Raw genomic sequence first — 25506 nt, 5'->3', positions numbered from 1 at the left:
ATTACAGGCTAATTGCCTATTAATGACTCTCTAATTAGATGTTGCTTCTTTGATCTCACAGTAAGTGATCTTTTGCTTTGGAAAGGGGCCCTTCTCTAGGAGGTGGTGTTGTGGTGGAGGCTCTGGGATGGCAACAGGATGGCCCACTCCCACCTGTTCTGGCTTCTCGGTGGATTGTAAGATGGGCGCCCCATGAAGGCCAGGTTGGAGGTCCTGGAAGGAGTCCTTTGCATTGCTTTCCAGTCACGTTTTAAGTCTTCGCACCGATGCAGGGAGTCAGAGCCTGAAACATTCCAAACAACTTTTCCAATTAGCTATGAAATACAATTCAGCCATGTTTAATCAGATTAATGCTCAGACACCAATCTTTCCTGACTATCCCCTATGATCACCCCGGGCTCTTTCTAGTACCAGTGACCTAGTCATAACTCTATAATAATAACAATAATAATAATAGAATACACTCTACAAAACATACACACACAAGCAGTGGTACAGCACAGAGGTTAAGAGTGGAGCTTTGAGGTCAGCAGGCTTGGCTGCGAATTGTGGCTCCAATTTAGTTATTTGGCTTTGGGCAAGCTAGCTAACTTCTCTCTGCTTCAGTTTCTATCTTACCTGGTAAGGTTGTTATGAATATTAACTGAGACAGTGTAAACAAAGAGCTCAGCACGGTGCCTGGTCGACGTGCAGTAAATGTCGGCTATTGTTATTTTGAAATCACCTACTCATAGCAATCTAGTATCTAGCTGCAAGAGTGTGCAGACAGTGCACAGGCCAGAGAAGCAGCAGACAACTGAAAGTTCACTGTGAGTGAGTGCAGGGGCTCACACCTGTAATCCTAGAACTTTGGGAGGCCGAGGTGGGAGGATCGCTTGAGCCCAGGAGTTTGAGACCAGCTTGGGAAACACAGTGAGACCCCATCTCTACAAAAAGTTAAAAAACTTGTATAAAAAAAGAAAAGTGACTGTATATCACAGACATAGGATTGTATGGTACTTGTTTGAGTATCCATCAGTAAGGAGGTCTAAGCAGCACTTAAAAACAGCTTCTTTCCTTTTTACCTCAGCCAGGCTCATCAGAAAACAGCCAGGGCTCCAGCTCTAATTCTGAGAATAGTGAGGTTTTATCAGAGAAATCAGGGAACTCACGTTCAGAAACACAATGAGTCAGAGGATGTGCCTTGAATGGGAAAGGAAAGCCAGCCATCTTAGCTCTGTTACCTGCTCTGTCCTTCCCTTAGGAATGGGAGGGAGCAAGTGAAGAGAGAGGATTGGGGCTTGGCTTAGACCTGCTCTTGTATTTTTCCCTTTTGGAGGCCTGGGCTGTCTCTTGCCCTTGAGGCAGGCCCCCTGAGGCCTTGGTCTAGAGAGCCAGGTGGCTGTGCCTCCTCCCCAGGAGCTTGTGGTCCCCTGGGGCCTGGCATAGCTGCTGGCCCATCTGCCCGTGCAGATCAGAGATAGAAATCTGGAGTTAGACAATTGGACACCACAATCTGCATGGACAGAGAGGGAAGCCTACTTGCAAGGTGCCAATCAACCACAGGGCTCCTGGTGCTCTCTGGGGCCTCCATGTGTCAGAGACTCCAGGCCAAGAGGGGGTCCCAGAAGGCACCCGTCGGCATCAAGGCTCATTTGCCCTGTGCTAGCTCTTTATCGCTGTCTACTTCCTGTACCTCTTCACGTGCGGTGCACTAGAGACACAAGACATCCTGTGGGCCTGAGAGGGAGACAGAGAGGAATGGAGCTGAGGATAAATCGGGAGCGAGGTCTCAGCGCCGGGTGGGTGGGGGGAGGTAGGAGGGACAGACAAGCAGAAAGCCCTGGTCCTGCTTTCTTGGGCATTAAATGAGGAAGAATGGTGCACAGTGAATGAAATGAAATGCTGTATATCTGTTTCACTGGGTTTGCGCCTGTTACATCCTTGAGCTACTTCTTTTGCTGGGAGTTCGGCCTTGTGACTCAAGCATGTGAGCAGAGAGTGGCAGGGTTTCTATCCCAGGAGCGGGTGGAGAGAGACTGGGGAGAGGCTGAAACCCAAGTAGCTACTTTGTCCATGATTTCCTACTACAGAGGCTGCTATACTAAGTGGGCTTCTGCCTGGACCACTCCCTGCCAAAGTGCGGAGCCCCAGGGTTTGGGCAGTAAGCAGATCCTTGCCCCATTTGGATCATATAGGAAGGAGGGAGCCAGAATAAGGATGATGAAAGGCAGCGAATGCTGAATGAGGTCAAGTCCTAGTGCTGAGCTCCATGCCGGCACACAGAAGGCACTCATGAAACATACATGGAATGAATGAATGAATGAACCAAGCAAGGAGAAGGACAAAGGGGGTTGATTACATTTATCCTCTGACTCTTAATTCTCTAGTTTGATCCTTAGCAGTTGGATTTAGGGCTTGGACAGCAAAAGTTATTTGCTAGAAATGTGTTGTGGGTGGGGGTAAGGCTAGATGATCTATCACCTGGAGCACAGCTTTGTTAATTCATTAGGCTTTTGGTTCTCCTCTTTCTCTTTTGTCTTCATGCCTCTGTGATGCTCACTTGGGTTGGGGGTGGTATGGACAGGGGAAGCCACGCAAGGCTTGTTAGAATGAGAGTTGGAAGCCTCTGTAGACTCAGTGTCTGTGCTCTCATGACCCTCTTTAGGTTGCAGATATGGGTCTTGGTTGTCTCTGTTTCTTTGCCAGTGCTTTGCACATAGTGGGCACTGATGGAACATTTGATGAGCTAAGACGTGACTGTGTGTTGGCACAGGCAGAAGGCTTTCTTCTACTGGCTGGACTGTGTCTAAGGGACAGGGGAGGTGAGTATCTACTTGTGCCCTCTGTTCTCCACAAACTGCAGGGCACAGTTGGAGCCGGGCTCTGTTTCAGCTGGCAGAAGGGGCATGGAACTGGAGCTGCCCTCGGCCGTGGGGAAAGTTGGCCACAGCAGGACTGGACACGTGGAGTGCTCAGAGCCTGCCTCACAAAGCAGCTTAGGAGAAATTTAAGTGGACTCAAGCCAGGGGAAGCATGGCTCACTGTGCTGGATGTGTTAGGGAGGGGGCTGGGTAGGGTGAGAAATGGGGCTCACTGTTGGCACAGGGACTCTGCCCCTTTTTGTTCAGCCCAGCCTATATGTTAATGGAAGCCCAGCGGTGCTTGGCATTGGCAACCTGGAAATGGCTGCTACTACCTTTTCCCGTGCTGCCCTTCTACCCCTTCTTCACTTGGGCCCTGAGATCTTTGCAGGACTAAGTGACCTTGTGACAGGCAGAGCAGAGTGTTACTCCATGGCCTCCTGGGTTTGCTCACAGGCTACTCTATAGAAATTTCCACCAATAAGGAACTTTCTCAGGGCTCAGGGTCCTGAGCACCTTTAGAAGTTTCTAATAGGGGGCCCGGACACGGTGGCTCATGCCTGTAATCCTAGCACGTTGGGAGGCTGAGGCATGTGGATCATGAGGTCAGAAGTTCAAGACCAGCCTGGCCAAGATGGTGAAACTTCATCTCTACTAAGAATACAAAAAAAAAAAAATAGCTGGGCACAGTGGCAGGCGCCTGTAATCCCAGCTACTCAGGAGGCTGAGGCAAGAGAATCCCTTGAACCCGGGGAACAGAGGTCACAGTGAGCCAAGATCATGCCACTGTACTTCACAGCCTAGGTGACAGAGTAAGACTCTGTCTTAAAAAATAAAGTCTCTAATAGGATTTTGTCTTCCAGATAGGAGGGAAAATCCATCCAGATCTTATAGAGAAACCAAAGCCCCACGAGACAGGGACTTGCCTACAGTACCATGCGTGCTGAGGGGCACACCAAGCAGGCAGCTGGGCATTTGGGCTGCCAGTCCTGGGGCCTGAGCTCTCAATGTTTCTGAGCATGAAGATCTCATGTGGTGCCCATTGGTTCTTTGTCAAAGCAGAGGTTTATTTATGTGAGATTTTTGGTAGGGCAGGCAATCTGTCCCAGTGTGCTTGAGACTCTCCTGACCTGAGCACTGAAAGTCCTGGGCAAGCTGGGACAGTTGGCCATCATGTCCCTACGGATTCACCCCCTGCCAGCCCTCTAAACCCAGTTTGCATTTCTCTTTATTGTTTTAATTGCAGGAAACATTTCTTCTTGACATTTGTTTTCTATGGGCTGACCCAGAGAGCTGAACTTGCAGATAACTGGGAAAAAATATCACCTACCCAAGGTGCCTGACACAAGCCTTTCTTATCTCAGGAGCTCTTAAGACAATCCAAATAGTTGCATCTCTCTAAATGCAATTGGGGTAATCGAAGCACAGTGTGGAGGTGGCTCCTGCCTCTCTCCCTTGCTGAACGCTCTGATCAAATTCTATATTTCTGCATTTCCTTTCTTCTAAGTAACTCCAGTATTATCTAATCTCCAGTCTCCTTTACCCAACACAGTCTGTAAGCCAAAAGATGAAGACACAAGCAGGTGACACAATAGCTTTTCAATAAATGGAGAAACCGAAGTGTATGGAAGGTTTAGTAAGCAGTTGGCCTCAGGTGAGATAAAAACAGCATGCTCAGAATCGACTTCCAATTCAGCACCTTTAGATGTAAGGCCTTCAGCTTTTGTGACTTCTGGAATCGTCTCTCCACTTTCACTCATTCCTTCTCAATTGTATCTCTCCCAGTTAAGACTCAACCAGAGAAAACTGTTTCTAAGTTCTCTTTATTTGGTTCCTTTCCTTGTCTTATTGATGGTGAGACATTTCTGTCTCAGCATGAGCCGCCTCTCTGATGAGGAGAAAGTAGCCAGAGCTGGAGTTTCCTATTGCCCAGCCCTGCCCTTCCTATCCTGTCCCATAAAGGAGTTATTCACCGAGGTCCCTTTCTTTATTCTATTTATAAATCTTTCCAGCATGTCTTTGTCCCCAGTGACAAACCCATTCTATCCTTTACTTCAGCCTTTGAGATACTAAAAATTTCCTTCCATCTTCAAAATCCCTTCACAATCCACAGCCCTGACTCTTACCAGCCATTCCCGGCAATCAAAGTCAGAGCAAAGAACTGCCCTTTGCAGGACTGGCCTGTGGGTCGCAGCAGGACTCTGGGGTGTGGACCCCAGAGAGGGCTCCTGACCTCCTTGCGCAGCTGGAATACAACCCCACTGGCTGGACTTGTATTGCCCCTCATCACAGCTAGGAGTGACTCATGCAGACTCAGGCAGAACCTGGGGGCCCAGGGCAGACGTGTGACTTCAGGTCTCACTCAGCACTCGTCAGAACACTCATTCAGTATGCTTGTAATTAGAGTTGAGTGATCTCATGGATGAACGGTACTGGCCTAACTTGGTTAAGAGCACAGCTCTGGAGTCAGTCTGCTCAGGTCCTTGCCAAGTCCTGCCACTCCATCCTCAAGCAGGATGTTTAACCTGATTTTGCCTCAGGTTCCTCATCTTAAGAGAGAGGTCATAACAATAACCATCTCAAAAGGCTGGTGTGAAGATCAAATGAGTTGCATTTCGAATTATGCCTATCATAAGTATACACTCAGTAAATAGCTATTATTATAATATAGGTAGCTTATGCCCTCTGCCATTTACCTCTCTAGTAAGCTGTTCATTCATTCGACAGATACATACTGAGCACCTATTATGCACCAGGAACACAAGTGTAACCGTGTTGTAGCCTTCCAGTGACAGGCAGGTTATAATGCCCTCCAAATCCACATTCGCTTTCTTTCTTCCTAAATATCCACTGGGCTGTGCCAGCAGTTCAGAAGTCATCGCTTTGGTCCCATCTAGCTCTCAGTGATTCTAGTCTGCATGTTGAGGGGTAAAGGCCACTGGCCTTGGGTGCCAGAGGACCTGAATTCCATTGATGAATCAGCTGGTAACCATCTGGGAGCTGCTGGACACGTTGCTTCATCTTTTTTGAGCCTGGGTGTCTCCATTCTACCTTGAGGGTGCTGCGGAGATAAGATGAGATAACAATGCAAAAGTCCTATTAAATGTCAGGTACTGGGATTGAGCAACCAGAAGACAGTCCTTGGGAGGGTGCCCCATCTAAGTGCGGAGGCGGGCCTCCCCCAGCAAGGGTCTGAAGATAACTAACATGAGTGCAAGCTCCTGGAAGGCACTGAGTGTCAGGCCTAGCACAGTGCGCTGTGGCACGTAGTAGACACACAGTTAATGCCTGCCACACAGCTGCAGACCCTTAGTAAATGTTTGTCAAATGCGTAAATGTGACATAAATGGCTCCAACCAATGTAAAATCGGGGAAGGCCTTAAGTTCCAAGGAAATGCAAAACAAAGGGAGGATCAGGTTGGACATGTCCTATCTGGGAGGACTTCCTGGAGGAGATGACTTAGATTTAGGATGGGAAGACCTTGCATCCATAAAATGAGACTCCATGCAATAGGAAGGGCATTTGCAACATGTGTAGGGCCAGTTAGCTTGTTTGGGGTGGAAGAGCGGTCCACAGAATAAAAGGAGTAGGATAGGAGTTTACATGGGCAGTAGCCACAGTAGGGTTTTGAGAGAGTACATGCTTGGCTGTGGGAATGTGAGGAGCATGTTTGAGAAGTGTGATTGTGTTTGGAGTGGACCACAGGAGGCCCATTATCTGCTGTCTGCCCATTAAGGAAAGAATCCCAGTGGTGAATAGCTCTGGATAATAGTGACAGTGGCTGACACTCCGGGGGCCTGGGACTGCCTGGGACTGCCTTCTAAGCAGCCAGCTTCTATGGTCCACTAATGGCACTTTGAAGGTGGTGAAATCTAGATGGCACCAGTCTGCTGTGTGACCCCACTGGCTTCCCAAGTCACAGTGGGGAGCTGGTGGGGCTCATTAAGAGTCCTGGGAACTTCTGTGGGTGGAAAGCAAGGGCACAGAGAACTTCCAGAGGATGTAGGGCAGCTGGGACTAAAGCCATCCAGTTTAGAGCCTTGAGGTGCATAGATCATCATTTCTTCTTTCCTCCCTTTCTTTTCTTTCTTTTTTTTTTTTTTTTGAGACGGAGTTTCATTCTTGTTGCCCAGGCTGGAGTGCAATGTTGCGATCTCAGCTCACCGCAATCTCCACCTCCTGGGTTCAAGTGATTCTCCTGCTTCAGCCTCCCAAGTAGCTGGGATTAGAGGTGCCTGCCACTACGGCCAGCTAATTTTTTGTATTTTTAGTAGAGACGGCGTTTCTGCGTGTTGGTCAGGCTGGTCTCAAACTCACGACCTTAGGTGATCCATCTGCCTCGGCCTCCCAAAGTGCTGGGATTACAGGCATGAGCCACCATGCCCGGCCCTTTCCTCCCTTTGAAAAAGAAGTCTGGGCACACATAGGTGCTCATCGTTAGCGTATGAAATTGGGCAGCATGAGACTAAGGGGTGTGTTTAGGCAGGTGGGTTCAGACAGACCTGAGGTCCTATGCAAGCTCTGCCGCCTGCTGTGTGACTTTAAGAAAGCTTTATAGCCTCTCTGGGCACCACTTTTCTCATATATGAGAAGTCAGAGTAACAAAGGCTTTTGCCAGAGGGTTAATTTGAGGACTAGCTAAAGTATAGAGAACAGTGGCTACATAGCACATGGTAAAGTGCTCAGTAAGTAAGTGGTGGTGGTTTATGTTTTTAGTTTCTTCTTCTCAGTATTGTTTAGTCTCCTGCTAAGGGATAGAAGGTGGAGCAGGCCCTGCCAGAGCCCCGGGGGCAGCTCCGGGGCCTACCTTTCCTGACTCAGCAGCAGGCTGGGCCCACTTGGGCCTGCACTGCCCTAAGCACTGGGGCCACCAGGCTGTGAGCTGCCCTCTTTTCCTTTGTACCCTGGCAGACACACAGCAGACATATATTAAATGCTTGTTGAATGAAAGATGCATTTGGCATGGTCCTTGTTCTTTCAGGTTCACAGTCTAGCAGGGGAGACACACTCGTAAATTAAGAACGAAGAAAAGGCTGGGCACGATGGCTCACTCCTGTAATCCCAGCACTTTGGGAGGCCGAGGCGGGTGGATCACGAGGTCAAGATATCAAGAGCATCCTGGTCAACATGGTGAAACCCCGTCTCTACTAAAATTACAAAAATTAGCTGGGCATGGTGGTGCGTGCCTGTAATCCCAGCTACTCAGGAGGCTGAGGCAGGAGAATTGCTTGAACCCAGGAGGCGGAGGTTGCGGTGAGCCGAGATCGCGCCATTGCACTCCAGCCTGGGTAACAACAGTGAAACTCTGTCTCAAAAAAAAAAAAGAACAAAAAAAAAATAAGATGAGATGCATAGAGTGCTTTGCAAACACTGAGGGAGGTAGGCTTCCTGGGTAGAAGTAAAAAGTGGCTGCAGGGTCAGGTTTAGGTTGAACCTTAAAGTATGAGAAGGGTGGGGTGGAAGGGATGAGGTTGCAGCAGAACACACAGCACGCACAGAGGCTGAGATGCAGGAGGAAGCACGTGCGCCAGAACTAGATCAGCAGAGTCAGAGGCTGGAGCACAGAGCGCACCGCAGGGGCCAGTGGGGAGGCTGGAAGGTGGACCAGCTTGTGAAGAGCCTTGACAGCTCTACTCAGGAGAGTGGACTTAATCCTTTAAAAGTTATAAGCAGACATGAGGCACAATCAGTTTGCTTCCTTTCCTCTCCTTGCTCCCATCCTTATGGTCATGTACAGATGAGTTGAGGATCAGAGAGGTTGTGGCCTGCCTGAGGGTGCACAGCATATTAGCTGTGAGGTCAGAGGAAGAGTCCAGTGCCTTTGCCTTTGGCTTCCCCTAAGTGGTGCTTCATGTAGTGGACTGTTCTGACGGTGTTGCTTGACTCCCCCTACCATCCTGTGGGCAGCCATGGCCTCTGGGTAACGCTATTCCATATTCCGACCGGAAACAGCAGCCTTCTCCATTTAAAGAGCTGAGTGTGATTGAGCATGGACCTCCTGCTTCACCATCCGCCCCCTTCTTTGGCTCAAAGAAGAAGCCACAAGCTCCCTTGGAAATAGCCTCCTGCTTCATTTCCAGGTGCCTGGCTGCCTGGCATGCACCAGGCTTGGCTTGAGAACGTGTTTTTCAAAAAAGATCAGGCAGGCTTTGCAGAATGTAATGGCATTATTCTGGGTTTTTGGGGGAAAGCTAAGAACCCCTCTGCCCCCCTCCTCATCTTACACACACATACTCTGGAGATGCAGCTCTGAGAGTGCCGCCGGCCAGCCCCTGTGCTGTGCATACAGGAGGCATCCACGGAGCATGTGGAGGGGGCAGTTGATGCATGAATAATAGCCATGTGGGGAGAGATAGGGGACCCAGCACTTTCCAGAAAAGAAGGAGGAGCCATGGGGCCCCACAGGGGCTCAGTATAAATAGGGCTGACCAGAAAGTCTCCCTATGTCTCTGCCCCAGGGAAATTCCAGAGAGAAGCTAAGTTGCCAAGTTATGGTTTCTAGTTGTTTCCCTGAGTCATGCAGGCACCAAGCCTGCTCAGAGCCCCTTCCTGTAGAAGCCACTCCTCCCTCCCACCCACAGACTCCTGGGGAGGGCATGGCTCCTTCAGGGCACTGCTGGCACCGGCTCCCCACCTGAGAAGCACCCCGCATGCTCACCCCATTTCAGGGGTTGGGAGTCAAGTGGAGGCGTCTACCCAGTGTACATTGCACGCTGCCATCCTCCTAAATCTGCCTCCATCACCCAAGACAGCACCGAGCCTCCACTGAATGGGTGGGCATGGAGGCATGAAGGCAGGTGGAGCATAGCATTCTTCCAGGAAAGAGGCAGCCGGTCCTTTGTTCCCTTCCTTTGCAGTGGGAAAGAAGAGAATATGGACATGGGGCAGCAGTGCCTTAAGTCCTGTGGCTTCCTGGCCCCTTGGTGGCTGAAAGGCCACTCTGCTAGTCGTGCTCTCTATTGACATCCCGGACAGCCTGCTCCACTTGTCCCATTTAGAATTAGACCCGCAGCAGGTGATGTGCCATGATTCAGCTGCACTGGCTTGAGGTGACCATGAGCTCCTGGTACCCGCTCACCGTTTTCTTCCCTCCCTCCTCTTCCCTGCCTGCCCTGTCCCTTTCTCCCTTCTCTCTTTCCTCCCTCTTTATGTTTCCCTTCTGCCCTCCCTTTCCTTGCTTTCTTCCCCAAATATTTATTGAGAAATGTTTATATGCCAGATACCAGGAATGCAAAGATGAGTAAGACACGGCCACTACCCTCAAGGAACTCAGAGTGCTGTGGGGGAGACAGACATGTAAACAAATGATTGCAGTGCAGGGCGACAGGCGTGACTCAGAAATACCTGCGTCTGACTTACAGACAAAGTGCACAGGAGGGAGGGTCACTCCTGTTGGGTGGGGTCAGGCGATGTATGGGGACTAGACGTGCCTACTGGCTCTGAAAGAAGCCTGCCTTAACGGGACCCTCCCTCACTTACGTTCACACAGTTGTGACAACGAGCAAGTCTCTTAATGTCTCCTGATCTCAATTTCCTCAGTTATTTTAAAAAAAATTTTGTTTGGAGCTTACCACAGAATGAAAAGATATGAAAAGTCATGGGTTGTGACGAGTGTGAGGAGATAGTTAGCCAGCTCTCATTTGTAAGGACAGCGAATAGGACACTGGAAAGTTTGGAGGCTGACAGCCTGCTCCTCCTCCTGCGTCCTGTGTTATGAAATGTTCCGTAGCACAGGAAAGGACTGTGGGCGCCTCGCAGGGAAAGGAGAGTGAATCCACAGTTACAGCCCACTCCTGTCTTCTGTCTCCTCTTTCCTTCCCACCAGAAGTATCCACTGCGTTGATGTGGCACGGTGTCAGTTCTAGAGATGAACCGAGCACCTTGTTTTGGGGGGACTTTGCATGGTTGTCAAGATGGGAAGGAAGCAAGGGCAGACTGGGAGAGCTAGGGACCACGGGAGCCTGGAGACAGATCACCTGACTTTCTGTTCTCCCACTGACCGGACCAGAAACTTTCCCTCTCCTCACTGCAGGCTCACTCATAGGGTGGCCTCTGGCGAGCCACGGGTCTCTCAGGCCTGTAAAACCAGACTCTTCCTCTCCCAAAATGTCTGGAGGGTGTGGGAGAGATGTAATATCATCTAGTCAGGTTTATACTGTTCAAATTAATCAAGTACTTAATGCATTATATGGTTATGAGTCCTGGTAACCAAGTTTATTATCGCGAGCTATTGTAGTAGAAAGCTCTAGACTTTATAGTGGGAACCTGGAGGTATTGTTTCCTGAATGAGAGCCACTTGAAAATTAAATTGCTTGGATTTAAAGCGAGTGCCTACGAGGCCACCCCTATGAAGCCACCCCTCTCATTGACAAGGCCAGCTTCTCAGTGGCCAAGACTTCGTAGGGCCAGCCTTCCCCTTCTATGCGAAAAGTTGGCTGCAAGGTGAAACAGACGTTGTAGTCCAGAGGTTCCAAGTCCAGACTTGGGAGGCAGAGTTCAAATCCCGACCCTGCTACTACTACTTCTACTACTTCTTCTTCTTCTTCTTCTTTTTGAGATGGTGTCTTTCTCTGTCACCCAGGATGCAGTGCAGTGGAGCCATCTCAGCTCACTGCAACCTCTGCCTCCCGGGTTTAAGCACCTCTCTTGCCTCAGGCTCCGGAGTAGCTGGGACTACAGGCGTGCACCACCACACCCAGCTAATTTTTGTATTTTTAGTAGAGATGGGGTTTCACCATGTTGGCAAGGCTAGTCTCGAACTCCTGACCTCGTGATCTGCCCACCTCAGCCTCCCAAAGTGCTGGGATTACAAGCAGGAGCCACTGCACCCGGTCCTTCTACTTTTTAGCCGTATGGCAACTTAACCTCTCTGTGGTTCAGCTTCCTCACTTGCACAGCAGGGGTAATAGTAGTACCGACCCCGCTGAATTGTAACTGAGTCAATTTGAAGCACTTGACCCTGTGCTCAGGGATCCTCTACCTGCTCTGTCCAGTCACTGCTCCTCCAGTCACCTCTGTCTCCTTCTCTAAAGCCAGGACAGACACCTGTGAAATCTCCTAAGCACTGGGAATTGGACTCTAAGAACATATTGTCTTTGGAGAAACACTTCTTAGCTTCTCCCACATAGCGACTTTCAGCTTTTCCCCCATGCTAAAGAAGGATATTTACCTTGTAAGCAAAGATACCCATGCACGCAGGTGTACCCCCACATGCACCCCTGTGTGTATAAGTGTATGAAATAACACTTTTATATAGCGCCTGTGTCAAGTACTTTTCCAAATGCTCCACGAATATTAACAAACACAGTCCTCACAACAGCGATATGAGGTGGATACTGTTATCATCCTCATTTTAAATTGAAGAAATGGAAGCATGGAAAGACTAAATGGCTGAGTCAAGATTCTGATACTGTGTGTGTGTGTGTGTTTTAACAAAAGGATCCCAAAATAATACTTATTCTTACCAAGTGCAGTATACACTATGTTCTATTCTGTTTCATCAAATTTTTAAAAATGCATTTCTCCTATGTGCCAGTTTGGATTATGTTTTACTAGTTTGGGCTCCCAACCCGCTGATGACTCCAAAGCCACAGTTTGAAAGACAGGGTAGTGAGAGAAAAACTTCTGAGGAAAAGAAATGGCAGATTTCCTCTGTGTGGCCTGTGTTCAAAGGTGGGTGGAGCTCTAGCCGGGAGTGCCGTGAGTGTTGGTGGGGCTCTGAGATGGATCAGAAGGTGCCTCCTGTTTTCAGATGTGAGATTCTAAAGAAAACAGGCCCAGACCCTCAGAGCTGGTTGAGGAGGCGAAGGCTACAGGTGGGGCCAGGCTTGCATTCCTGGTTGGGCAGATGCTGCTGATAAACTTTCAGAAGAGGCCTGGCTGCCGGCACATCACTGGTTGTTATCTTATCCTTTTCCAGAGTGAAATCAGGAAAGGCCTTGTAAGCTGGAGCCCCTGCCTGGAGCTAGGACACAGGGCTCAGGGCTGCTTGCTGTGCCTGGGGGCCTGTTTAGGCCTGGACTGGTATTCTATCAGTAGTACCCTATGCTTAACTTTTTGAGACATTTTTATATTTACCAAGTTATTTTATGCTCAGAAGAGCTGAATTTGGTAAGCGTAGGTTCCATTTCATTCTACAGATGGGGAAAAGAGGCCGAGAGATGCTCGGTGACTTGGTCCAGGCTGTAGGAGACTGGAAGGCACCTCCAGACATCCAGTTCTAGTTATCTCTGCTGCAGATGGTGCGGTAGATTATGTGATTAGCCTTGGAGACGTTTAAGGAGGAGGCCACTTTACCTGTCTGCTGTTTGTCATCTGACTCCTCTGTTCTTCAGCCCCAGTTGCCCCTGGCGAAATACAGTAGGGTTGATTGAGGCCCACCCTGGGATATCCTAACTTGAGGCCAAAGGAAAGAGGAATGAGCTGATATCTCTGTTGATTCCCTAGTAGGAAATGGGTTTAAATAGGTACGTTTGATATCTGTCTTGAGTTCTCCAGTGGGGAATGGGCTTACATTCCAGTCGGCCAGATAAAAGTTAAATCAAAGACTGGGAGGCCAGAAAAGATGGAAACCGAGGGAAACTGTGAGCTTTTAGAAGGACCTCCATCTCTGTGGAATAAGTTAGCTAAGTCAGTGTGCCAGTGAGTGGGGGAGGCGGGGCAAGCTCAGCTCCAGAGGCTCTGCCAGCTCTGGGTGGTGCTGAGCAAAACTTACCCCTGCATATCCTGCACTGGTGCTGGGAACAAGGGGTTGGGTACCCCTGGACTCACCCATTGAAAGCATTTCTCCCATGTCCCTATTCTGAGCGGCCTGCAGCTGTCTTTCCCAGCAGCTGTCTCCCTGAGCCTACTTGGGTTTCTTGTGGGCACAGGGAGTGCTCTGACACCCACTCTCCACATCCTGTATCGAGAAAGCCAGGTTCTTACCCAACCAGGGCCTCTCCTCCCCTCATCAGTCCCGGTGTTTCTTTTAATAGTTTAAAAAGTTAGAAAAATATTTTTCAGAGCTTTAGTTGCTCCTGAAAAAGTCTAGCTTCCTCCCACTGGGAGTGAGCCTTCAAAGACCATTTATCCATTGATCAATGAAAAATATTTATTGAGCGGGAGCCACTTCACGCATTGCATTATGTGTATCCTGAGACTCCACAGTCTGGTCCCCAAATACCCGTCCAGCTTCATTTGGTTATGAGGAATAATCAAGCTCATAAATAGGAAGCATTCCCACAGTGTCCATAGTAAACACAGAGTAAATGCTTCTAGAATTATTGTTATTTCCCAACACGTGCCTTGACCTAGTCCAGGGACCCCAGCTATCTCCCATCTCCTTCCTGTGACTCCCTCTGGCACGCCCAGACTCCTCCTCTCGTGCTGTGTCTCCATGCCGCGGCCTCCCCTGGGGCCTCCCCGGCTCCCCACTCAACGCTGTCCTTATTCCAGGCTGCCTCTGATGGGAGGATGGTTTTGCTAGTTTGCCTTTGTCAGTATCCACTCTCCAGGTTAGGGTTTCCTTGAGGGCAGGGCCCACCTCTCTGTTCAGTCTCTAGCACTGTCATGCTCAGGACATTTCTAGGGAATAACTGGCTAACCTATGCCTACAGCTTCACGGTGGAGGGGGTTATCTGTGGGCTGGGGGTGCTTAGCCAAGGCTTTCTGGAAGAGGTGGCATTTGAGCTCAGCCTTACCATGGTGTCCATCTTCCTTCTCCTGGGAGATTTGGATTTAACAGGCATCTGGGGAAAGGGAAGGGGAAAGACACAGCCAGAGCAGGAATGCCTAAGGTCTTTCGGGAAATATTGCAAAACTCAGTCAGGTTGAACTGGAAAACTTCCACATGGAGCCGTAGAAGATGACGTTTGAAAGATGAGTGGGGACATGCTGCCATGGGCCCTGGATGCCAAGCCCTGGAGTTAGACCCTTCTGTAGCAGGCAGGGGAGGGATGACCCCTGAGGATTTCTGAGGAGAGTCACATGATGAAAACAGCTATTAAGCTGTAGTCAATGGAGGGGAAATTGGCTTTAATTTTAAAGCCCAAGGACAGAGTCCTAAATGTCCTCTTATCACCCATTTCAAGTGCTTCTTGGTATCTAACCTAAATCAGTCCTGCTGTAATCAAAGTCCAGTTCATCTCACGGGAGTCAGAAAACTGCTGGACAGGGCTGTGGTTCTCCTATTTCTGCCAGAGAGAACCCACATATTTTGGTGTGGAGCAAGAGTGTGGGTCGGGGTTCTGAGCCAAGCTGGCAGAGCTCTGGGGCACGTGAGGGCACTGAGGCCTGTGTTGATACCTCTAGGGGCTGGGTTTAGAGCAGTTGAAGCCCCCGTGGAATGAGAACCCCTGGACCTGTCCCTGAGGTACTATTCCCTCCTCCCCAATACCGGCATACATGCTGTCCCTGTGAAAAGCTTGCTGGCTTCCATACCGGCATCTCTACTGCCCTGTGCCATTGTGGAGGTAAGAGATGAGGTGGATAAAGGTCTCTGAGGCAGGGAGATAAGGACCTAGAAGAAAAACAAGCTTGATTCAGGGAAGGGCACAGGAGAAGAAGTTAAGGAGAGTTCTCCTATTTTCTTTCTTTCTTTTTTTTTTAAGAGATGGAGTTTCACCATCTTGGCCAGGCTGGTCTTGAACTTCTGACCTCGTGATCCATCCGCCTCAGCCTCCCAAAGTGCTGGGATTACAGGCATGAGCCACTGTGCCCGGCTGGTTCTGCTATTTTCACTCCAGCTTGGTTGGGGTACCCGTCTGACACCTGAGAGTGAGGTCTGCCAGGAGCTACAGAGGCAGCAGGTGTCTGTCTGTTCCCCTCCAGTCTCCTTGGTTAGACCATCCCCAGGCCAGGGGGAGTGGTGCCCAGTTAGGGTCAGTCTTGTCCTTCCAAGGTCCTTCTCTGCATTTGCTGTTGGCCAGTCACTCCATTGTCATCTGAAAGAGTATTGGATGGAATTCCAAAGACCTCGGTCTCTAAAGAAGAAAGCTTTTCTTGAACAGGGAATTTATTTCTCCCCTGGGCTCACAGGGCGAGTGGAACATTCCATTTAAAGGGTGAAACAGGAACAGGTGAGCTACAGTGCAGACAACAAGACCGAGACACAGGTGAGGGGAGTGGCTGAGCCACTCACTCTGCCCACCTCTGCCTCTGCCATCTTCTTATCAATCTCTTTCTTCCTGTGCCCTAATCCCAAAATGCTAGGATGGCAGGATATGGCTGTGGGACTCCTAAAGAAGCCAGGTAAGAGGGCATCCCTCAGAAGACCTTGTCCCTCCCCATCTGGGGACCCTCACTTTCCCACCCACCAGTGCTGCTGTGTCCCACAATTCTGGGGGCACCATGCATATTGTGCTCTATGGGAATAATACCCCCTGGGGTTGTGCAGAGGCCGGGAAGTCTGTGCCAGCAGATAAGTAGGAGGGCAGAATCGGGCACTTTTCTGTGTTCTAGGCAAACAATAGAGACCTTTCCAGGAAGCTCAGGGGAGGGAGCTGCCTGTAAGAGGATCCCCTGGTGGATGCTCTGTGGCGTGGCTTGGACGGGTTTCTGCGTTTGCTGCTGCTTGCTTAATTAGACACCTACATGGTGCTCTCTGCTAATGACCATGTCTCCCAGGGAGATGACAGATAGAAAAATGGGTAGCTGTGAATGTCAGGTGAAGCTCTCCGGGACAGCCACCTGAGGATGGGGGAATGGAGGTGGAGCATCATGTGATTTCCATGGGCTAATCTGGAATATAGACTGCCAAGAGAGCGTTTTCTCCCCAGGACTGGGAAAAGAAGCAGTAGCCTCCAGGTCTGATTCTGTCTTCAGTAGTAACGTCTTGTGTGAGCTCTGAACTCCTGGCTGTGGTTTGTGTTCTTGAGAAATGGAGAGGTCATCCCTATGTCCAGGGAGTCATGAGGCCAGCTGAGCCCAGGAATGTGCATGTTTCTGGAGGCAGACATCCTGGAGTGGAGGACAACTGGGTGTCTTTCCAGCACCCTGTATGTTAGGTTGAAAAGATGAGCCACGTGGGGAGGCCTGACTGCTGTGTGGAGTGCGTCAGGAAGATGGTGAACTCCAACTGGACATCCTGGGATTTGGAGCTGAGCTTTGGAAATGGGCTAAGGGCTGGGCAAAGTGGCTCACACTTGTAATCTCAGTGCTTTGATAAGCTGAGGTGGAGGAACGTTTTAGGCCAGGAGTTCAAGACTGGCCTGGGTAACATAAGGCAACTTTCTTAAGAAAGGAAGAAAAAGTAAGGAAGGAAGTGGGGGAGGGAGAGAGGGAGAAAGAAAGGAGGAAGGGAGATTTTAAAAAAGGACATAAAGAAGTAAGAAAGAGAAAAAGAAAGGGAGAAAGGGAGAGAAAAAGAAAGGGAAGAAAGAAAGGAAAGAAAAAGAAAGGAAAGAAAGAAAGAAAAAGAAAAAGAAAGAAAGAAAGAAAATAGGAGAGACAGGGCACGGTGGCTCATACCTGTTATCCCAGCACTTTGGGAGGAGAAGGTGGGTGGATCATGAGGTCAGGAGTTCAAGACCAGCCTGACCAACATGGTGAAACCCTGGCTCTACTAAAAATACAAAAATCAGCTGGGCATGATGGTGCACACCTGTAATCCCAGCTACTCAGGAGGCTGAGGCAGGAGAATTGCTTGAACCTGGGAAGCCCAGCCTGGGCGACAGAGTGAGGCTCTGTCAAAAAAAAAAAAAAAAGGAAAGGAAGTGGGCTAAGGGCCTTGGTGCAGATGCTCCGGAGCTTCTTGGGGAGTGCACTGGAAGCAAAGTGATTTCTGCCAATGACTTGGGAAGCAGCTGCACTCTGGCGTTTGTGATTCTTCTGTGCCTGCCCCAGCACACTCTAGCCCATCTCTGCAGAACCGGGATTGTTGGGTCATGGGCAAAGAGGCCTTGTGGTCCTCACCTGGGTGAGCCAGCCAAATATTTCCAAAAGCAGAGCTGCAGAGAAAAGGTGCCAGGACCCAGGTAAATGTGTTTGTGCCGCCCAAACAATGCCATGCTTCATAGACTCCTGAGCACCCCAGCCCTGTGGTAAGGCCTGGAGCCAGGCCTGAGCAAGGGCAGGTTGTAGGAAAGCACAGGCCTGTGTGCTGCTTGTGAGCCAGAAAGGTGCCACTCTGCCCTTGAGTGTTTCTGGGATGCTTTGAACGGTCTTTGCTCTTGTTTCCTCCATCCCAGGAAGGCCTGAACACCTCCAGGGGGTGGAATCTGGAAAGGGACTATAGGATTGCGTGTGCTGTTTATCTCTCCCATGCTTCTGATGGAAATGATGGAAATAAGCGTTTCTGCACATTTCAGGGACAGAGTGAGGTCGGCAGAGATGATGGGCTATCATGGAAACCTGGGACTGTAGGGGAAAGACCGAGTTTTGAAGCTGAGCCGACGTAACTGAATTTTGTCTGTGTCACTGGTTAGCTGTGTGGTGCTGGGCAAGTTAGCTAACCTTTCTAACCATGAGTTGCTTGTGCTGTAAGATGGGAATACCACCACCCATCTCCAGAGTTCCTGTGGGAATTCAATGAGACAATATGTATAAATTACCTATCCAGCCCTGGCTCAAGCGTTAGGCACTAGCGTTTTGTTGTGTAGCACCAACTTAATGCCTGCAGTAGGAAGGGTAAGAAGTGGGCTGAGACCAGAGGAAACACTTTGGCTCGAGGGGTTCAGTTTAGATCTTAGGATGCATTTTCTGAGTTTAAGGATTTAGCGCCCATGTGGCCATGGGTGATTGTGATGTTTCCTCCTCTAAAGAAATAAAATGATTCCCTTTAGGGTGTAACCTTAGGGCTTTCATGTTGGGAAGTAGGAAAAGGAACTATATTCAGTTTCCTTCAATAAACATTTTTGTGCAAGGGACTTTCAGTTCCAAAGAGTTGATGATTTTGGGTGTTTAAAAACCCTTTGAACGTCTTAGAAGGAAGAAGTATTGAAAACTGTATTATATTTGGCAGTTATCATTCGTATTTTTGTTACACACTCAAGAAGCCCTAATCTGCTTAGTTCTGGAGTAGAAACAATGAGTAGAAGCAGGACTTTCTATCAGCACTCTTCAACAGTGGAGCAGGCTACCTTCCGAAGTAGCGAGTGTGCTGTCCCCCAAGAGTGTGAGCGGCCCAGGGATAGTCATCTTTCATAGTTGTTGCAGAGGCCTCTTCCTACACCAGGTGGGAGGGCAGACTGCTTGATGCTGAGATCCCTCCAAAATGTGGGAGCCTCTCATTCTGGGATCACCAAAATTTCCCAGCTGAGGATAAGGGGTTTCCCTATACTGTGTGCTAATGCTCTAGAGATTGGAATTAGGGCAAGTTCCTCCCCCAAACCGTACCACCACCGGAGGCCTTCTTCCTGACTTCCTTCTCCAAAGCAGAGCCTCTTTTCCTCCCTAAGTGTCCTTTACTATGATGTTCCCCCCAAAGTCTTTGAGTTTTTGTGCACTCTTGCCCTGCTGCATGTCTCAGAACCAGCTTTTATTGTAGGTGAGTCTTTGCTCTGTGTTTCTAATCGTCTCTAGCAGAATGAGCTTTTATTGTAGGTGAGTCTTTGCTCTGTGTTTCTAATCGTCTCTAGTAGGATGAGCGTTTGACAATCAAGCAACTATTTATTGCATGCCTGCCATGCACAAGGCACTGGATAGGAGCTGAGAGGGAAGGCAAGGAATTGGGATAGATAGTCCAATCCTTAAAGAGCTTCAGTCTCTCTTTTGGAAAGACTTTTTTTGGAGTAAAAAGTCAGTTGAGGGTAAGGTTGTGTGTAAATAACAGAGTGGTAAAGACAGTAGCAGGAGTAGGGAAGGGGAGGGAGTTATAGATGGCCAGCCAGAGGCTGAGGTGCTTTGGTGAACTGGCCCAGTGGATTTCAGACCTGACTGCTGTTGGGAGGAGAGACTGAGATAGGAGAGTCAAAGTTGACCTGGCAGTTATAAGCCTGGTTAACCGGGAGAGTTAATGTTGATATTGACAGAAGTAAGAGTGAACTTAGATGGAGAGCCCCTTCATATCTTATTATTATAATTTTTTTTTTTTTTTACCATGCAGGCATAGTAGTCAAACAACACAGAAAAGTATTCAGTGAAAGTCCCTCTCTTGATCCATCTCTAATCTACACCCAGTTCCCTCCTTGGAGATGGTCACTGTTACTAGTATCTACCGTGTCTTTCCTGAGACGCTGTAAGCCAGGGGTTGGCCAACTGTGACCCATGGGCCAAATCCAGCCACTACCTAATTTTGCATGACTCTTGAGCTAAGAATGGGGTTTATATTTGGTGCTGAAAAAAAAAGAATCAAAAGGAGAATGATATTTTGTGACACATGAAAATTACATGAAATTCAAATTTTAGTGTCCATGACTAGAGTTTTATTGAGACGTAGCCACACTCATTTATCTGTGCTTTTTCGTTTCTGCTCATTTGTTTACTTACGGTGGCTGTTTTTGCACTGTGTTGGTACCACTGAGCACCACAGGGACTTACGAAGCTAAAAATACCCATCCAACCCTTACAGAGAAAGTTTGCTGACTCCTGCTTTAGGCAAATATAGTGACATTGGCAGTTGTTAATAGAAACGATTTGTTAGTCCAAGAAGTATCATACGAACTTGATACTGTCTTCATTGACCGTATCTTGGCTGGTTCCTGCTCAATACGGTGACGCATTACTTAATGTCGGGGTACATTCTGAGAAGTACCTTTTTAGGCGAGTTTGTTGTCATGCGAACATGACACCATACTTACACAAACCTAGACGGCTGAGCCTGCTACGCACCTAGGCTTCACGGTGTAGCCTGTTGCTTAAACCTGTGCAGCATACTACCGTACTGAATACTGTAGGCAACTGTAACACAATAGTGTGTGTGTGTCTAAACATAGAAAAGGTGCAGTAAGGCCCTACACGGTGGCTCACGCCTGTGATCCTAGCACTTTGGGAGGCTGAGGCAGGCAGATTACGAGGTCAGGAGTTCAAGACCAGCCTGACCAACATGGTGAAACTCCGTCTCTACTAAAAATACGAAAATTAGCCAGGTGTGGTGGCAGATGCCTGTAATCCCAGCTATTCAGGAGTCTGAGGCAGGAGAATTGCTTGAACCGGGAGGCGGAGGTTGCAGTGAGCCGAGATTGCATCACTGCACTCCAGCCTGGGTGACAGAGTGAGATTCCATCTCAAAAGAAAAGAAAAAGTACAGTAAAATGCAGTGTTATAATCTTATGGGATCACTTTTGTATATGTGGTCCATCATTGACTGAAACGACCTTATGCAGCATGTGATTGCACTATGAAATCATTAGTCAGTGGGTGGTCAATCTTAATTTGATTGTAGACATGCTGAGTGTAAGGTGCAGGCTGGTTATCCACAGGACAATGCTCAGTAGGTGGTTTGGCTCATGGGACTGAAACTTGGAACCTAGAGGTTAAGATGTGAGGACACCTGCAGGGAGTCTTCAGTGTGAATCTGTCTATGATATCAGCCTGCAGGTGAAAGATTTCCCTTAACAGAAATGAAGCATTACATGCTGAGCACTGTACAAAGTAAACTATGGATGTTAAAAGAGTGACAGAAAGACAGTGAATGAGAAACATGAAACCAGTCCCTGAGGGAACAGTAAATACCACAGGCAGTTTAGAATGACCTTCCTGAGTCAGCTGGTAACTGGAGGCAATGTGGAGTGGTGAGCAGAGTGGGAAGAGCAATGGGCATTTACTGAGTGCCTACCACGTGCCCGCTGCTGTACACACGTTACCGTATTTACTGTGACTCAGGTGGGATCCTTAGCCTCATTTTACAGATGAGGAAATAGGAGCTCAGAAAGGTTAAGTGATTTTTTTTCTTGCAATCAGTAATCCAAGTAAGTATCTAGTTGTATTAAAGCACGGTTCCAACTGACCTTGACTGATTGATTGATTAATTGACAAGGTCTTGCTCTGTCACACAGGCTGGAGTGCAATGGCATGATCATAGGATCGTAGCTCAGGGGAGCCTTGAACTTCTAGCCTGAAGCAGTCCTCCCAAAGTGTTGGGATTACAGGCATGAGCCACTGCTGGCTTTTAAGCCTCTTGTTTCCCTTCTACCATCCAAGATGCCAAATCAGGCTGGGAGTCACTCCCTGGCTTTGCCAAGCCATTTCATCATCTTGGTCTCAGCTCTCTCATCTGCAAAATGAGGCATTTGTTACCACAATTGCTACAGTCCCTTCCTAGTCTCACCTGGCCTGATTCTATTATGGGTGGAAACGTAAGGGTCAGGGGTGCGCCACAAGAATGATATGCAGAAGGGCCGGCTGTGGTGGCTCACGCCTATAATCCCAGCACTTTGGAAGGCCGAGGCGGGTGGATTACGAGGTCAAGAGATCGAGACCATCCTGGTCAACAAGGTGAAACCCCGTCTCTACTAAAAATACAAAAATTAGCTGGGCATGGTGGTGCATGCCTGTAATCCCAGCTACTCAGGAGGCTGAGGCAGGAGAATTGCTTGAACCCAGGAGGCAGAAGTTGCGGTGAGCCGAGATCACACCATTGACCTCCAGTCTGGGTAACAACAGCGAAACTCCGTCTCAAAAAAAAAAATAATAATAATAATGATATGCAGAAAATTGGGTGGGAGAGGTGAGGAAGGTGAATTTAGCAATTTGTATATGTCAGACCCAGTTATCCGGAATCAGATCCTTAGGAGAATATTTCCTAATATGAAGGAATAGTCTAAAAATCTCTGCTCCCAAGCTGCAAACGTGGCTGTTGCCCTTATTGCCAGGATCCTGAGTGCCACTTAATCACCTGGACTTGAGCTGCTGGAGGCGTTGGGGCTGGGAGAGACCGTGGACGTACCTGGCAGGTCTCTCTCCCCATGCCTGCACCTCTGGGCTCAGCTCGGCTGGGCTTAGGGTTACAGGAGGAGCTGCAGCTAGAGGGCTGTCTGATGTTTCCAAGGAGCAGGAGGGGTGGGGAGTGAGGGGAATGTGAGGGCGGGTAAGCCACCAGACCCGAGAAACTGGGGGTGTGAGTGTGTTTATATAGGACTCGGCCAACCTGCAGTTTCAGATTTCAGAGCCAGCTTTACTGGGAGACGTTCTCTAGGTTTTCAGTTAGCACTGAAGCAAGGAGAGAGCTGACACCAGAGTCTTCCTGGAAGGCTGGAGGAATTCTGGAATCCCGGGCTCTCTCCCTGTTTCCTTCCTTCTCATGGGCGTAGCATCGGCCACCCTTGGCAGTTTTCTCTGATCAGAAGTATTGCTTCACTCCTTCCCAGTCGGCAGTCTGCGTCTCCCAGTTGGGTCCTGACATCCAGCATGGAAGGTAAAATCTAGGGTCCTGGGGATCTCTGCTAGGAAGAACTGGGTCCAGCCAAACTTTCGGTGGAGAGGACCCGGGAGAAAAACACACATGTTGGGCAAAGAGGAATACTTCACAGTAAGGCAGATATGAATGAGTGTGTGTGCGTAAGAGTGAGTGTGTGTGTGTGTGGTGCAGGTACTTCTGTTAACAGTTGGGGCATAAATCTTTTACCTCTTCTTCCTTCATTTATCCCCTCTTTCTCTGCTAGCAAATAAGAATATTGCATAAATGTTCATCTTCCTCAGGGTCTCTCATCAAAAAGTTAAAGAAAGTGTCTAATTTCTGGAAGGTGGCTACCTCCTCCCTTGGGGGTAGGGGGCTGCAGAGAGAATTCAGGGACGTAAGTACAGACCCGTGTGTATCCAGAGGACTGACGCCCCTGGGGTAAGCCCTGGATTTTGTAGGTGCTTAGACCACTTCTTTCTTTTTAAATTTTAGATGGTCATGGGTGGGGTACACATGCAGGTTTGTTACATGAACATATCGCATGATGCTGAGGTTTGGGTCCCTGTCGAATCGGTCACCCAAAGAGTGAACATAGTACCCAATACGTTGGTTTTCAACCCCTGTCCCCATCTTTTCCTCTCCCATTTTGGAGTCCCCAGTGTCTGTCTACCGTGGTTATCTTTAAGTCCTGGAACATTTCTGATAAAGCTACCTGTAAGCCCTGTAGCTGTCTGCTGGGAAGTGAAATCCATATGGATTCCAGCATGGTCTCCGTGTGAAATTAGCGTGAACCAACCCAAGGGATCAAAGCTATGAGGGGCAAGTGGCAGAAGCACTTTCTTCCCAGTGCCTCAGAATTGGGGAGGATGGCGGCCAAAGCCTTTGAGAAGGGGGAGGAGGAATTGCCATTTTGCTGAACGCAGAAATTTGGGTGGGGCAGGTGATTGGTAGGGGGTGGGTAAGGCTGGCTGAATGTGGCCCCATCTTCCCAGGGTCTGTGTGGTGTTTCTTGGTGGCAAGGAGCAGAGATCAGAGACCTGCTTCATGCAGGGGCTGGTGGGTGGGCAGTCTGGTCTGGCTGCCATTTCAGCAGTCACCAGTGCTGTGGGCAGCACACGCTGTGAGGCAGGATCTTGCAGGAATGGTGGGTGGCCCAGGCTCAATGGTTCGCAGCCAGAGGCTGGAGGTGGTTTTTGAAAAGCAGATTTGGGGTGGTGAGAGATGCATTGGAGGAGGAATCTGGTGGAGAAAGCTGGAGAAAGAATATGGGGTAGATGGAAAGACACAAAAACAGGGATTGGGGAGTCCTAAACTGTGATATATTCCACAGCTGCGGTCAGGCAAGAGATCGCAACTCTCAATGTAGATATAATCCAGAATAAGTGAGAAAACCACTGTTTGCCTACTGACTTCTGAATATAATGGGAGATGTATGAGAGGTGATTCAGGCTGGGCGAAGTGCAACAAAAATACATTTTAAGCCTAAGAAATCATATAGGGCAGTTGAATTTAGGAGGCAATCACACAGCCATTTATTAGGCAATATAATTAATAGGTTGTACAGTCTGGTTATTTTTGAAACTATGGGCATTAAACTTTTTTTATTTATATCACCACCTACTTCCACACAGAATTTATAGCATCTTTATGTATTTGGTAGATGCTGCTGTGCATAATTTTGGCCCACAGAGAGTCATAATTTCTGCCTTTTGTTCAATCGTATAGTGCTTTGCAGCTCAGACCAAGTGCACTTTCATATCCACACTCCCATTCTAGCTCAGTTTAGCAGGTGTTTACTGAGCCTTCTCCTTCCCTAAGCAGTGTGCTAGATCTAGAGCATACAGAGATGGAAAAGAACTGGATCAACACCTTCTAGGATCTCTCAGTCTAACTGCAATCCTGTAGGGAAGATGGGAAAAATATTGCTACAACATAGATGAGGAAGCTGGAACCAAAAGATGCCGCTATGGTTAGTCAGCAGGAGGGAAGGATTAGAATCAAGACCCAACTCCTAATCCAGTGTGCCATAGTACTGCCTGCCCTTCCCTCTACCCCACTGCCCAGCAATGCGTGCACTTTCCTTTACCTGTTCATCCCCCATCCTTTCTGCATCAGAGTAATGAGAAAGAAGCAGTGATATGGAAGGCAGAGTGGAAAACTGCTCCCTGGTATGGAACCAGTCCTCTCTGGGCTCCTCATTGTGCAACTGAAATGGCATCACTGGGTCTGTGTCTGTTATGTTGCCAGTTTGATGCTCTCTCCCATGCACCAGAGACCTACTTTATCTCTCAGATAATTCTTGACTTGGAGTAGATTGTCTTCCTCTCTCTTCTCCCTGAATTATTTGAACAGGCAATGTATGGTAAAATTCAGGGGCTCATAGAATTTAAGAGGTTTCAGTATGG

At 48.7% G+C, this 25506-nt stretch overlaps 1 protein-coding gene across 47 annotated transcripts in view; it reads left to right on the top strand.

Moving 5' to 3' along the window:
• PLEKHA6 (pleckstrin homology domain containing A6) overlaps positions 1 to 25506 on the top strand; it is a 159950-nt gene that overhangs the window by 48119 nt on the left and 86325 nt on the right. For 4 of the 47 annotated variants that reach the window (XM_078356954.1, XM_078356949.1, XM_078356952.1 and 1 more), the window contains exon 1: positions 22860 to 23116. The exons of the other annotated variants lie outside the window; for them this stretch is intronic. The gene's annotated coding sequence lies outside the window, so the exon portion shown is untranslated. Of the gene's footprint in view, positions 1 to 22859; positions 23117 to 25506 lie in introns of those variants that run through there. 47 annotated transcript variants of the gene reach the window in all.

The sequence above is a fragment of the Callithrix jacchus genome, chromosome 19 (assembly GCF_049354715.1).
Source record: "Callithrix jacchus isolate 240 chromosome 19, calJac240_pri, whole genome shotgun sequence".
NCBI classification, from domain to species: Eukaryota; Metazoa; Chordata; class Mammalia; order Primates; family Cebidae; genus Callithrix; species Callithrix jacchus.
The sequence above is the reverse complement of the archived record's forward strand: the minus strand, read 5'-3'. Positions and strand labels throughout refer to the sequence as shown.